This window comes from Gouania willdenowi, chromosome 4, assembly GCF_900634775.1.
Source record: "Gouania willdenowi chromosome 4, fGouWil2.1, whole genome shotgun sequence".
Classification (NCBI taxonomy): domain Eukaryota; kingdom Metazoa; phylum Chordata; class Actinopteri; order Blenniiformes; family Gobiesocidae; genus Gouania; species Gouania willdenowi.
In genome coordinates this window covers 10,336,784-10,353,735 of record NC_041047.1, presented here as the reverse complement: position 1 = coordinate 10,353,735, position 16,952 = coordinate 10,336,784, and positions in this window count along the sequence as shown.

The following is a 16,952-nucleotide window of genomic DNA, read 5'->3' as shown; positions in this document are numbered from 1 at the left end:
CCCCAGCAGGTTCTCCTCCAACTGCTTGTTTTTCTCGTGTAATTATTTTTCCTTCTGATCCAGTAAATGTTTGAGTTTGGAGATTTCCTTGTCTTTGCTTTGAAGGATGGTGTTGTTTTCTCCTCCCCTTTTCAGAATGGGTATCCTTGTTGTGACTGGCCCTGCAGGAAAGGCTTGGGTTTTGAGATTCCCTTTTTCTGGCTATTTGCAAAAGACATGAGTTCCCCTAAGCTATTTAGCTGTATAGGGTTTGGCTGGCTTTGAAGGATGGCATTGGTTAAAGTGGCTGGTGGCAGGTTTACTTGTGCTTCATATTCATTAGCAGGTACTTTTTTTGGATGACTTACCATGTCTTTCAAAGTTAACATCAGCATTTCTTGCCTGTTGGTTATTTGACATTTTTACTGTTCACTCGGAGAATCCTAGTGTGTGACAAATTAGTCTGGAACTTTTCCTTCTTCTTCTGTGGGTTTATTGGCAGATTGCACTCAGTTGTAGGAGCATTACCACCACCCACTGGTTACACATCTGACCGAGAGATTTTTACTTTAGCTTTTGTATTTTTTCCCAACCTAAAAGTTATACATTGTCCTCAGACCAAAACAAACAAACAAAAACAAACAAAAAAACATCTCATTAACTATTAAGACAGAACGAAGTGTTCTCCAGCCTCTGACTGAGACTGGCCATAGAATAGGAACAGACTGCAGATACTGGGAATGTTTGTTAGTAGGTGTGAGTATTCGGTGTCTCTCTGTGGTGATTCTGTAATTCATATATATTTGTCTTAAAATTTATATTTTTTTCTTAACAAAAGAAGGGATTTATATGTGATTACGGGATTTCTCCTGGTCAGTTCTGGTCAGACTGCCCTAAGCAGGCCAAATACCATCGTACACTGATAGCATTTACCAAGGTCTTTTCTCGTAGGCTCTGTCATTGTTATGACTACCACTATTAGCAACATACAAAACCCTGAGAGCACATAACAATGACAGATTCACTGTGACACACACACTGAAAGCCTTAATCCTAGACTGCTTTCCTTCCAAAACCCTTGAGCAAATAAACCCTGTGTTCGCATCTGACCAGCGTCCCTAAAACTCGGCTCTGTCTCATTCTTTTAAAACTGCCACAACAATCAGTCCCTCAATTACAGATTTATTAAAACTCATGCTTTGAATTGTTGACAGTCGACACACAAACATCTGCTGGACAATGTTCTCGGACACTTCTTTTTCTTGTCTCTGTGGCTCTGTCACTGCAGGGTCACTGAGGTCATTGATGCAAAGCTTTAAGAATTATCAGTGCTCTAAAACTTCCTTGAATAATTGTTGTACGCACAGCACATGGGGACTACGCCTCACTGGTAATGTGATTTCTGTCTTATCAGCATCTCCCATTTCATAAAACCATATATGTCAGGGGTGTCAAACTCATTGTAGTTCTAGGGCCAAATCAGGAGCAGTTTGAGCTCAAGCGGGCCACAGATTTTATGCGGGAAAACGAGTAATTTCAACAATATTGGGCCCTAGTTTGCATTTCTACATATACAGTACATGAAATACAAAAATATGTAAGAAACTGACATTATCCAAGAAATTAGTGATGTATATATCAGTCCCAACAGGATCTTTACTTTAAATTTCCTAGAATTTGTAACCAATTTCTGTTTAATTAAGGGAAATATTATGTTATACTGTTTAACAATGAAAATGACTGCCATCAAAAAAAAAATCAAACAAACCATGAAAGTCTGCCACTAGTACATGGCACTGAAACATCATTGGCATGGAGAGTAATGAACAAATTGACCGGTCTACAGCTTTATCGGGTGAGGCCTTACTGCTTTTCTAGATAAGTGTACTGATGTTAGTCACTGTGATTAGGAGCTGTCCTCGTGGCCAGGCAGCAGCAGTGTGTCTACCTCTAATCGATCAGGGTGTGTTCAGGAGTCGGTGAAAGCGTGCGTAAATGATTGGTTGCATGTGCACGGCCAGGAACAAGGAGAAGAAAGTCACGCAGTGATCTGGAACAATGTAAGTGTTTCTTTTTCTCTCCAAACACAAGAGAAACGATTTAGGAAGCTAGGCAAATTAAGGAATGAATGGGCTACAAATTATAACTGTAAATTAGTATAAGAACAACAAAAACAAAGGAATTGTCTCAGGTTATTGAAGTTGGTCATTGTAGGAATAGTGAAAGATAAAGTCTCTAAGCACAATTCAAAATGCACCCCTAAACAGAAGAACTGCATGTTTCTGAAAATAAGGTGTTTAAAATAAGCGACTAAAAGCCATAGAAATAAATGAAGACACGTGAAATTAGATTTGTACTTCTCCTCAGCTGGTTTCTCACTAGTCACATGTATGAAACCAGGACCTTTCGGGAAATTCATTTCGAATTGCAGGGAAAGACTTTCTTGTTATGCAATAGTATTGGGCTGCACGTCAAACACTCTGATTTGCTGGAGGACATTATTTCCCAGGTTGGTTTTGATCAATTGAATAACCAAGGCTTTTGGCATGGAGGAGTGGCTACTGTGTGCAGGCCAGGTGAATGAATCACACGACCTCCGAGAGCGTACACGTGACATTTAAATAGCAGTGTTGTATAAACATAGATTTAAATTTTCTTATATTAGCAGTATATATTTATCCTATTATCTACACTACACAAATTGTGCGTTGTTGTGCCCTGCTTGTATATTATCTGCATATATTTAGTTGATTTCTTTTCTATTACGATAGTTATCAGTTAGAATAGGGGCGTCAAACCCATTTTAGTTCAGGGGCCAAATACAGAGCAGTTTGATCTCAAGTGGGCCACAGATTTTATGTAATTTCAACATTATTGTGCCCTAGTTTACACTTTTCCGTACACTTTAAATACTAATTATGTAAGAAACCAACAATATCCAAGCCCAAAAGGATCTTCACTTTAAATTTCCTAGATTTTGTAAGAATTTTGAGGGGTTTTTTATCAGTAAAAATGACTGCAATCATGCGATATAAGCACCAGGAAAAGTGTGAGCACCTGCAAATATTGTTGAGTTTCATTTACACAATGATTCATGTGTTCTCTGTCATTTTTACTTTCTTCTGTGGGCCGCATTGGAAACTCCAAAGGGACGGATTTTGCCCTCGGGCCATGAGTTTGACACGTGAGTTAGAATGAGGTAGTTTATGTTATAGTTTCTTTCAGAATTTAATTTCCTTTCTAATCCTTGGATTATTCTGATCAATTATTCTTTTTATTTGTAAAATCACTTAATACCTGTCACAAAACCACCAAAAATACAGTTTGGTACTTTGTGTTTGTCTGTTTGCTCGGTTCAAATATATGGTATGTAATAGTTCACCATAAAAGAAGATTATTGTTGAAAAAAAACTTAAAAAACTACATTTATACTTTCATCTTACATTTTTATGTTCAAAGTTTGGTTTTGAGAAAACCCGTAAAACGAGTTCATCCTTCAGGTCAGTTCATTTATACGACACAGTCAGACCAATTCCGCACATTTAGAGTAAATCCAGTCATTTGAGGTGAATATTGCTGCTAAAAAAGGATCTTATGTATAAATAAATAAAGCAAGCAAGCTGTGACATGATCATTTCCAGTATCTGCTGTATTTGTCACTGCAAAGCTGGCCTGTGTATTTTTAGGACTGTAGTAGGTTTCCGGTCACCATGGAAACTATGAGCTGAACATCCTACACTGCAGAAGCGAAACATGGAAGTCTCTGAATTTGTGATGTATGGTCTTCTCTGAGTCAATTAACTGAGTTTAACACTGAGGTGGTGAATCAAACTTTGTGTTGTCTCCTATGATTGGGCTGTATTTAAAGCCTTAGTTTAGCTTGCTGAATGATGATATGATGTATCTCTAAATACATACATGTTCAAACCAAAGAGAAGACCAACATAAGAACTGTGTACAAAAGAAACCACCCAAGACAATATAGAATAGAATAGAACTTTATTTTTCATTGCAACAAGTACTACAACATGGCAAAAGCCCTTCAGTCAGTGCAAACAACAAGAATTTTAAACAGAATAAATAAGAAACAAAGATAAGAGTGCCAAAAAATAAAATCACGGTGAGTGCAAATACTTACAAAAAAGAAATTTACAACAGTGAGATATATACATTCTCCTCCAAAAGTATTGAAATGGCAATTCCTTTGCCACCAAATGTTAAATGTTATTCACATGAAGTTAATTTAATAATATCTAATACTTTCTAATACTAGAATACTTTTCTAATACTTTTGCTCACTTAAAAAGTGGGTGGGTTCAAACAAAAGGTGCTCTGTCCTGAGTTGTTTAATTCTGAACGTTTGTCTCATATTTATCTTTTGATCTCAAACCCAAATGTCTTCAGTATACAACAAAAACAAAGGAATTGACCTTTTTTTTAACCATGGATGTCTTATTATTTTTAAGGGAGACTTGGCCAAGATAGGCAGCAGCAACGTACGAGCACACATACAATCTGTGACAACACCAACAATAGTTAAAATGCATAGTTAAACACAACAAAAAATAGATCAGAATATAGACAGTCAAAGGAAAATCAAATGCAAGATATGGAATTGATTTCAAGTCCTCTTAGTTTGGAAAATAAAGTTACACAAAATTATCTTAGTGAATTTCCAGTCTTTTTAAAGCATAGAGTGAGATGCATAGGCGTCAAAGGCCTTTTTCCCAATTGTTTAACTGTAAAGACAACAACATAAAGTGCATCGTTAAGGTCAGATAACAGATGCAAAGGCCCAATGTAACTCCAGGCCTCTTTATAAAACACGTCAACCACAACAATTCCTAAGAATTTGTCAGTGTTTGGCAGAACATTTGGTCCAAATAAGCAGTTTTTATTGATGTTCAAAATGTGGAGGATTATGCAACTGTTCACTTCAGCACACTGATATACGCCACTGATGACATGACGTGTCTCTGAGTTGGACTTCTTGTCCTAATTCTCTGTAGCATTACTTCACAAAGTTTCCCTAAGAAATTTTAGTCTAATGTGACATGGAGATTTTAAATTCTAATGGTTCCCAAACAGAGGACCCTAGCATATGAGTATCGAAGAAGAAATGACATCATTAAATGGGATGATATATCATGCAACAAGATATCACAATTATAAAACCTTACAAGATGTATTGTCAAGGGTGTGGAAGTTAAAGTCAACCTAAAGCATTTTTTCCACATCTTTTTTCCTTTACAAAAATATTGTATTGTATCGTTTTTCTACAACTTTTGCCAGTTGAATTTGGATAAACCTTTTATTAACTGTAGCCTCAGTTTTCTGTCAATAGTGATCATTTGATATTCAGCAGGTCGTCATAGGGGTTTGCATTGCCATGAATCTGATACGATACAATTCACGATATGCATGTCACAATACGATAAATCCCGATATATCCCGATACTAAACAATACAATATACATTGTGATATGTCGCGATACCAATACCAAGAAGTGGTATATTTATCAGTCAAATTAAATTTTAAAGTTGAACTTTTGCTTTTACAACAGATTTTGATTCTAAGTTTATTTTTTTAAATTAATTAATTAATTAATTAATTAAAATATTTCACGTGGTGAAATATTGAAATATATCTCCAAATTAATTTTTTTCTTACACCCTTATTCATCCATTAGATCAATCTTGTATGCAGTGGCTTCCAATGGAATGGGTTTAATAGCTATTATACCTAATAAAGTGGTTTATGGGTTCAATCCATTTGCAGTAATGTATTTTTGAGTGCCTGTAAGACATGCTTTTATTAGTATTATTAGGCTCTTCATATTCATACTGCTGAAATTAACTTAAATAAAGTAAATTCCTCTTCGTCACGAGGGTCTCCACATGACTTGTTTGTCAGTTCCACTGCACGTGTTGTTGTGCATGTCCAGGGTTGGGAGGAGACCAGGAGTGGGCCAGCTTATTAGTGTTTGTCATCGATGAAGTCGTTTGATGGAGCACATTTAGTTTTGGTGCGACCGAACGCTAATTAGTGTTGGTTTTGGAAATGGATCTTTCATTTGTTAGTTAGATTAAGTATGTTTCAAAAGATTTGCAATGTTTGAAATAAAATAATAAAATCTGCAGTTTAACTGTTTGCCATTAAGAAATGCTGACATTGGTGTTCAGACAACGTGTAAACTATTTAGGAGTTGTTCAGACATAACAGATGGCAGTGGGTGAAGCGTGTATCAGATTTAGAGCTGTCTCTCAAAGCCACATATTTATTCATTAAGCTTTTTCACTCATAGTTGCTTGATTTTGAGGCTTGGGTTCATTTTAGCTGATAGTTTCTATGGTTCTCAACATTGGGGTCGCAACACAAGACACTGACATGGGGTCGCCAGATGCCATAAAGAAACTAAGAATGTTTTTTGATACATTTGAGCCCATTTTGTTTATTTTTATTATTTCTCTGCAACTACACATTTCACCCTAATTTCATTGCTTTTTTTGCCATATTTTTGCTCCTTTTAATGCATTTTTGCTACATTACTTAGATTTCTACTTCTCCATCAAATTTCAATGCCTTTACTGCATATTATTTCCCACTTTCAAGACATTATCGGCTGTTATTAACTCTTCCCATCACTTTTCCCACCCAATGTTGCATATGTTGACCCATTATTGTCACTTTTAACCTACTTTCACCGTATTTCATGGTTATTTTTTGCCAATTTATCCACATTCACGATTTGTCATGCCGATTATTTGCCAGTTTAAAATAATTGTTGCTTGTTTTTAAATTACATTACCCATACTCCCTTGCCCCCCATTTTTGCCACTTTTAAGCCAATATTGACACTTTGAACCTTTTTTTACCACCTTTTTTGTCCGTTTTTGGCCACTCTAATTTGCAACTTTTAACCAATTTCTGTGGTTTTTAAAAACCCATTTCACCACCATTTTCTACCATTTTTGGTCACTTTTAACCCATTTTATTTCTGATTAAAACAAGGATTTACATTTTTAAGATGACTATGGCCCAAACAATAATAAAGTTCCTGGATAACAGTGGATATTATTCAGATAAATAAATATGGTTAACACAGATTCATAGAACAATGGATCATCATTTTGCTGACTTTATGGATGGATCCCAAAAATATCCCCCCTTTATTCCCCCTTGTAGATGGCCCTGTCTCCACATGACTGTTCTTCATGTCTGTGTTCAACCACCTTCAGGTACAGTGGGGGTCCCTGGTCTCTGGAACCTTTATTTTGGGGATCGAGGGCTGAAAAGTTTGAGAACCAATGCTCTGTGCAAAAGTCTTAACTTTACTCAGCAGCAGCCTCGGAGCAGAGCTCACCACTTCCAGTGATGACAGCGTGGCCAAAAATAAGACAACAATTGGATAAAAGTGTAAAAAAGAACTTACAAAAATGGACAAAAATTAGGAAAAAAGGGATATTTATTGGCAAAATTAAGCCAAAATTTGAAGAAAAAAACAAAAAAGTGTCTTTTTTTTTTTTTTTGGATAAGGGTCAAAAATGGGACAAAAAAGTTCCAAAATAGCCAAAGAAAAAGGTATCTCTTGTCTTCCATTAGCTTTTTTTAACACTTGTAAATAGGGCTCTTGTTTTGAAGCTAACTGGATGTTTTGTCACAATCAGTTTCCAAAAATGTGTCTACAAAAATGTGTTTACGTGAAGTTTATGGATCAAATGAGCACCTGATGATTTTCTACTTGGTCGTACATAGTATATAGTCATCTTAAAGATTCTAAATCCTTGTTTTAATCAGAAATAAAATGGTTAGAAGTGAGCGAAAATGGTGGAAAAGGTGGTGAAATGGGATTTTGAAAAACCACAGAAATTGGTTAAAAGTTGCAAATTAGAGCTGAATATAAAATGGTCCTAGGACCAGTGTCACGGTCTGAGTTCACATTGGTCTGAGATCGGGTATGAGCATGCGCACTACCGGAAAATGAATTCATGCTACTTCCCCTTCGCTTATTTCTACTTCCGCCGTGCTGAGATAAAAAAATGTATTTAAAAGCTAAGGTTCAAAGCTAATGTTATTTAACAAGTGCTGAATGGCTGATTTTCTTGTACAAAAATGTACAACTGCTCAATATACAAGGCAGGAGAAATGTTTTGAGTTTGTATTAAAAATATGTTTTAAATTTATTCTATGCAGTTTTTATTATTATTACTTGTTATCTGTTAAATAAAGCACATGTTGGAAAAAACATGATTATAATAAAACTCTATGTGAAAATAAATAATTTATTTTCCAAAAAAACATGATTTATAAAATACATTGCAGTAACCTGGAACCTTCATCCCACACCCTGAGGACAAGGTGGAGCTTCAAGAAGAACATGGAACCCCCACCCTACACCCTGAGGACCAGGTGGAGCTTCATGGAGAATCTGAAACTTCCACCCAGGAGCTCACACTGCTCAGTTCTTCACTGGTCCAGGTACCAGAAGATCAGAAGAGTCTACATACCCAAAGGGTGATTTTGATCCAAGAGCTGGAGGACCAACAGAGCCAGTGGAAGACCAAAGTCACCAACATGAGATTGATTCTCTCGACCAACAGAAGAAGGACATGGATGTCCTCAAAGAGTCTCTGGTCCAGGTCCAACAAACCCTAAAGGACCAGCAGAGGTGGAGGCAGAAAGACTGGGACGGCTTCTTGGAAACACAGGAGGAACACAAGAAGATAATCCTCCAGCTTCACACTGAGCTGAAGGACAAGACAGACGATCGTCCCAAAAAGAAATCTTTCTTTCAGTGACTCATCAAAAATGTAACAAAGCGATGGCAGAAGATGAAAAACCACTTTTGATTGGCTACAAGCAGCCACCACTAAAACATGGGTCACAGGGAGCAGCTCTGCAGCTAGGGGGGCAACCATTGGAAAGTGGACCATCCTAAAATAAACAGCAACTTAAAATTAAAAAAATGTGTGTGAATTTTACTTTTGAGCAGATTTACTGCAATATTTGTGATATTAAACAAGACGTGATGTGTTTTAGAAAGTGTAGAAAGGTTGTGACACTGCTGGAAGGCAGCTGACAAGGCGAGGACAACAAACTCTTCATTTGTGCATACCACAGCTTCGATCTGTCCTGCACGTGTACAAGTTGAAGTCGAGGGAGTTCAAGTGTGGGTTAGTGAAATGTGGGAAAAGCTACGGGGGAGAAAGAAAATGGCCATGGTTGAGAATGATGAATGAGGAAAATGAGGTTTCACATTTGGGTTTTATTTGCCTGGGAATCCAGCCTGGGAAAAGCACTTATCCATGTTTCCGCTGTTGAGCTGCTCTCATTTGTAGCCTGTGATGACATGACAGTTACTGTCAACTTAATGACCTTTGACCTGGGAAGTGATCGAAGCACTGCTTAGCACTTAATCAATGCTCTTTTTAGGTTTGAATGTGATTTAAAAATATATATGTATAAATTATTTGATAATGATGAGTTAGAGTTAGTAAAAAAATGACAAGTGTAAAACTTTTGGAGCACCTGTCTATTGAATAGAGGGCTATGGTATATGTAGCTTACATTTTACACACTGCAAAAAATGAAATCTTAATAAATCAAAATATATCTTAAATTAAGGCAATATATTTATTACTTATTTGTTTCGTCTGATAATGTAATTCTTCTTACCAATTGTTTTCCATCCATCCATCCATTTTCTTACCCGCTTATTTCCCGTTTAACAGGGTCGCGGGGGTCTGCCGGTGCCAATCTCCGGCTCTCATGGGGCGCTTGGCGGGGGTACACCCTGGACAGGGCGCCAGTCCATCACAGGGCAACAGAGACACAGACAACCATTCACTCTCTCATTCACTCCTATGGGCATTTTAGAGACTCCAATCAACCTTACAGTCATGTTTTTGGATTGTGGGAGGAAGCCGGAGTACCCGGAGGAAACCCACGCAGCACGGGGAGAACATGCAAACTCCACACAGAAAGGACCCAAGTGTCCACCCCAGGGCTTGAACCCAGGACCTTCTTGCTGTGAGGCGGACGTGCTAACCACTAAGCCACCGTGCGCCCCCAATTGTTTTTTTTTGGTAAATTATTTTTCCTTACTTCAAGATCTTTTGATTTGTTTTAAAACAATCTGGTTAGCCTATTTTTTCTGTTCTTTTGGCAGATTATTTTGCTTAATTTAAATAATATTTTCCTGATTTTACTTAAAATAAGCAAAGTTATCTGCTAACGGAACAGGATAATTTGACTTGCCAAAATGTTTTAAAACAGGTAGAGTTCTCAAAGTAAGTAAAATACTCTTACACAAAAAACGACTTGTAAGAAGAAATATCTTACCAGGCAAAAAATAATAATCATTTTCTGCTTTGATTTAAGATATTTCAATTCATTAAGGCCATTAAAGTATTGTGATATCATTTTTCAGTTGGTATTAGACAACAGAATGAATAGTTTGGGAAAAACAAAATATATTATCCTAATAAACGCCTCTGTTCCATTAATTAGTGCCAATGATTTAAAAAAAAAAAAAAGCAGTAGCATCAGTTATTTTAAGAATCGTCTGCTGAGAACATGACTCGTATGTGTTAGTGTGGCACTGTGTCATATTCTCTCCCAGTTACGGTAAAACCTGATCGTTGTGAATGATTCACTTTTACAAGATTTCAAGCTTCCAAGCAAAGATGCGCAAATCCCACTTGTGCTTGAAATCGTGTGTTACAGAAGATTCTTTTCCCTGCTGTGAAGCAGGGATCATGAGTTTTGCTTTTCACTCCAATGCATTGATGCTTACGGTAAGTTGCGAGATGCGAGAGCTTAAAATAGCAGCAGTGATCTTTGACCATTTCCTAGCAAATGCTCCCTGCATCATCATCACATGCACCTGTAATTTGCATCATGAAAGGATAGGTTCATTTCTAAATCTGACCCAGGACAGTCTGATGCGTGTTTTTATTTATCACAGCTCTGCAGATCTATTTCAAGGTGCGTTATTAATTGATGAATGGCGTAACTGGGAGGCCCATTAGCACATCACTGCATCCACAGATTCACTCTCACACTCATCAGAGGTGTAAAGAGTACTGATATATCCTACTCATGTTACTTGACTGAAATTGTTCTCAAGTACAAGTGTATTAAGTCATACATAAAATATTCAAGTACAGGTAAAAAATAGCTCAATTAAATAGTACTCAAATTAAAAGTTACTAATTACTTTCACCCGCCAAGTTTATTTTTGGTAATAAATCTTGCCACGGTTCCCTTGCGTACAGTAAACATCTCATGTATTGTTACGTGCTCTGTTGTCTGTCTGCCACTTTCCTGATCCAGTGAAGTAGCCCTGACTGCAGTCCGCAGTTCGGGGCGGAGCTCTACGCTGCTCAACATCGGCATGCTATTGGCTTTCAGTCCACAGTTCAGGGCGGAGCTTAATGAGGCATGCTATTGTGCTGTGTGATTTTTATACAGTTAAAAAGAATCAATCTCAAAATCAATAAATCGTGCCATATAAATAATTTAATATGTTACATAATTCTATAGGCATACAAAATAGATATGGGTCAGGGTTAGGATTAGAGTAAGTCTGAACACGATTGGTTTATTGAAAGTTAAGCGCCGCCTCGAACTGCAGGCTGCAGTCTGGGGCTTCTCGACCCAGCAGGCCACGCCCTTTTCCCCGCCCTGCTACAGCATGTGCAACTGATCAGCTGGCTGAGTGTGCTTTTTCACTAAAATGTGCAGAAATTGTGTCACTGTTTGTTGAAGAAACCAATATTTTGTTTACTGGAATATTGCACTATAATGGTGTCACTGGGAAGAAAGACCCTATTTTTTGTTTACAGAAAGCACTATTGGAGATACTTATTCATTTACATTGGTATGTTGAGACTTATTTACAGAAATGTTACACTAAAATAGTGTCACTGTTCATAGGACGCTTTTTCAATTTATTGTCTTTCAGAGATATAAAATAAAAATTGTATTTTTTCACTTAATCTGTTTTTTCCTGTTACGTCATAGATTATCGTAGATTCATTTCGGACCAATATATCGATAATTGCAGTATCGCCATATCGTGAGATAATCGTTATCGTGAGCTTTGTATTGTGTATTGTATCGTGAGGAACCCAGAGGTTCCCACCCCTACTTTGAATAACAGGATAAATTACAGAAATAATTTAGTAAGTAACATTTAAACAAAAAAATCTAAGTGAGCACATATATACTAAGTTACTACATATTCTTGTAGTGTCATTTTATGCATTTAAACCTTTAAGTGTTAAGACAATGACCCAAATACAGTATAAAAAACATGATCAAGAAGTAATTCTGGGGTTTCCAGAAATTGTTGATCAGAATGGGGTCACGATCCAAAAAAGGAATGAGCATGTTTTCAAAAACCTACCCAGATACAGGATGTTTATTCTGTATAAATCAGTTTTCTAGAAAGATCAGTGATTTAAAAAGAAGTGGACTGTTGATACAAATAAAAAGAAACCCTCATGGGGTGTCACATTTGTTCTCGTGCAGTTAGTTCTAGATTTCTTGAAAATATTCTAACTCTAACTCCCCACAGTGACTTCATCCGGCTCCATTCTGTCATCTCTGCCTGACTGTCCAAGCGTACAGTACTCTAGGGAGTGGCTTGAATTAAACCTCCCCACTGTTTATAGTTACAAGCTGATTGTAAAGCAAGTTGGTCTGTGTTTATGTAGGCCGGGGCTCTGGCTGTGTGGAATTGGTAATTGGTGTGAGTCAGAGGGACGTTTTGGGCTGGCGTAGACATGCTGGAGACCATTAGGGGAACACAGAGCAGACGAATCAAAGACATGAGCTCATCTCATCTGATACACAAATGTAAATGCAGGACATGGGGCTTCATTTGGGGGATCAGAGGTTTCCGCTCAGGGGCAAGAATCAGATTCAGGTTAAGAAAATGGTGAGAATAATTAGATCTTATCATTTTACTTTTTGTATTGAGTGGAAAAACATTTTTGTTAAAAACTGCTTTTTCAAAAGATAATTTTGGAACGGTGGAAAACAATCTTTATTCTAATAAACTTAGTGACTGGACACTATGAATCTCCTCTTTGACAGATATTGGTAGTTATCAGTGATCCTGATCATGTTACCCTGATCATTCACGCTTTAAAGTGTTTTTTTTTTTAACCTTGGGGTCGTGACCCCATGTGGGTTTGCCTGAAATGTAATTGATGAAAAAACATTTTTTTAGATTATTTTTTCATAATGAAAATAACACACACTCTCAAACAACTGTATTCCATAGTTTCACATTCTCAGACATAGAATTGTGAAGTTAAATATATTGATTGTCATTTTGGTCTGTATCAGCCAGCCCTATTTTGACGTAATCCTGCTAAGAGACAAACAAACAAACACTGGTTAAAATACTAGCTCCTTGGCGTAGGTAATAACTATTGGCAGTGGCTATCCGTACGGTTGCCGTATCAATATATCGACATTCTATTCGTACCCAGCGCCCCTATTTGGCCAGTTTAGGTCACGTGACTAAGACTAAACCTAACTGTAACGCTAAAAATTGTTTCCATATTGGTTTATAACCTAACCCTAAACCTAAACCTAACACTAAACTTAACTTTAAGACGCTATGTACTTGTGCTTCGGTAACCGTACCAACACCTGGGGTTGTTCGTGCGGCAACCGTACAAATGGACACTTTCATAACTATTGGGGGAACAAACCTCAATATAACAGCCATGTCATGACTCTACTTGTGCAGAATCTCTAATAAATGCTTGATTCTTTGTCATCACATCGTTCCATGTGCTGGAATGACCTTGATGACAGTCGCTGAGGCTAACTTTCATTCATTAATCATTACATTTCCCTCAGCCCACATTGTGTCCCAGTTCCTGTAAAAGCTTCATATTTCCCCAACCTTAAAACCAGCCTGATGAGAGACAATGATTAGTAATTGTTCACAGAAACGCCACCCAAATTAGTTCAGTCAAACCAAAACAACATCTCACTCAGCGGCAGGGAAAGGCCTGCGGGGTGATGAGGCATGACCGTGGCATGATGCCATGTGCAGTGCCTACGTGCCATCGGGCCACGTGTTATGCCTTGAGTTTGTGAGAGCTGCCCGACAGACATAATGATGTCCAGCATACGTCAGCACACACATTTTCAGACACAAAATTAGCACATTTTACTTATCATACAATGGACCCTAGGTTCCCAAAGTGGGGCACGGGTACCCCCAGGGTATTATTGGTATATGTTCAATCAACAAATGTTTAGTAGATTTATTTTTCCAAAATAAAAGAGATTGTCTCTCACTGAAATTGCCAGTACAGTAATTGCCAACTAATTAAATAAATCAAGTTATATTTTTGAATAAGATGTTTTATTGTGTGCTTATTTAACTTTTAATTATATATTATTAATCAACAGGATAGGTAAAATTCAGAGACAAACTACAGTACTGTAGGGCTACATTGTATATGACATTACATTATTAAGTTATTAAGTGTGCAGGAGTAGGGGGTACATGGCTTCAGGTTAAATGTCTGATGGGAACTGTGAAAAGTTTGGAAACCACTGCCATTGGATTAAAAAGATGTAGTACCAAACTACAAACAAAATAATAGTTGACTTTATTATTATTATTTATTTTTTTGCTTCACATTTTGCTACTTTTCCTAATTTCATGGGTACAATTGAACACAAACCAAGTAGAAGCTGGAATCCACTTGAGGTGTTTTCCTCTTTCCACTGCAGTTTGCTGCTAAATGCTCATCTTTTCACAGCAGTATATTTCCTACAGTAGCTAACAGGGTTGGCCTATTTTGATTTGTTAGGTGAGAATTCCCTGTAATACAAACAGGGGTGGGAAAATGCAGTGAGACATTGCTGAGAAAATACATGGATCAGAGCGACTTTGCAGACGCAAAGGTAAAGAAAAGTAGGTCAGAGGGAAGGAGGGAGCAGGAAGGTGGAGGTGAAGATGGAAAGGAAAGGAAGGAGGAGAACGTGGGAGGTGCATTAACTGGAGTTAAGGATGAAAAGAGTTTTTCTCCTTTTTTTTAAAAAAAAAAAAAACCTTTTAATTCACTTTTTATGAGTCTTTTTCCATCTGGTGGCTGTATGTGATTGTTGAAGATAATCTGATTATTAGAAACAAAGATGTGCTGCTGTGTATAAATATAAAAGCAAAGTTCAATAGATTATAGGTTTTACATTTTGACTTTATTTTCTGCATTTAACACTGAACCAAGAGGATGTAAAAACACACTGTGTTATTGCTACCAGAAGATGGCGCCAAAACACTAAACTGGAAGGAGGCTTTTCTACTTCATTTTTAACCCTTTTTTTTTTTTTCTTCAGTAGTGTTTAATATTTTATGTATTTTCTGGTGCGTCTTTACCCATATTACATTATATATCTTTGATACAATAGTGCAGAGATGGTTAACTATCATCACAGCGGGGCCACATTATTAACAAGCAAATATCTATCTATCTATCTATCTATCTATCTATCTATCTATCTATCTATCTATCTATCTATCTATCTATCTATCTATCTATCTATCTATCTATCTATCTATCTATCTATAAAGCAAGAAATCTCTGTCTGTCTCTCTCTGTGTGTGTGCGTGTGTGTGTGTTTAAATGTGTGTCTATATATGTGGAAATAATTCTTTCACTGTATATGTGGTACAAAATGTACAATTAAGTTACGAGTGTTATTAAAGAGGAAAAAGTTATTATGTACAGAATTTTACAGATATCAATATACACACACGTGCGTCTGGTTGCACAAGTACATACATATATACATACAGTACATGTACACAAACACCTATATACAGTATGTATAGTCATACATGCATGAGCAAGTCCGATATTAGCCTGAAAACTAATATTGGTATCGGCCGATACGCAAGGCTGCAATATCGGTATCATATCAGAAATGAAAAAGTTGTATCGGGACATCTCTAGTATATATAGATAGTCTGCCCATGCGTGTATGAATATTAACTATTAATACAAGAAAAAACATAAACACATAAACACAAAAAAAAAGTCTTTTTTTTGTGTTTATGTAGGAATTTTGTGCATATTTTTGTTTTCGTTTTGGGTATTTTTGCTGTCATTTGGGTGTTTTTGGAGCCATTTTGTGTATTTTTGCTCTCGATTTGTGTCAGTTTTTAATTTTTTTGTGTATATTTGTTGTCATTTTGTGTATTTCTGCTGTTCTTTCTGTATTCATGGATGAATTTTGTCAAAATTTGTTATTATTTTGTGTCTTTCTGTTCTCATTTTCTATATATTTCCGTTCTTTTGTGTGTTTTTGGAGTTGTGTCATATAATTTTGCTGTGGATGGATGGATAATGATGTAAAAAGAGATTGACAAATCTGTTAAAAATGTTACTAATTTACATTCTAACCAAATTATAGAGCTTCAATCAGGTTATTATTGTGATTTATATCAAATTAATAGATTATCATATTTAATTTAGGTTTTAAAAGTAACAAAATAGCTACAAAGTATTTCATTGCTTTAAAAAACAACTGTATTTGTTGTGAAGTAGTACACAGTTTGTCAGTGTTTATCATTTATTAGTTGTTAGTTTTACGCTGTTTTTATCTTGCCAAAAATGACACTTACCGGTAGTTGTTTTTTTTTTTTTATATACACAGATTTTTATTCTTTTAAAAATTTAAATAAATAAAAAGCAATGTAGGTCTTCATCAACACTTTCCTTCGTCCTGTTTGATGCTACACACTTCAAACTAGCTGATGATTTTACTCCAATCAGTAGCAAATATAACTTTTTCATTTGATATGAATGACAGAATGTATGTGTAACTGTCATAGACTTCATGCAGCGTAACAGCCTGTGCTTGTATTTTGTCAGTATTGAAAGGACAACATTCAGCCACCATGTAGTTGTTTCTGTTATGGATATTTATTAACACT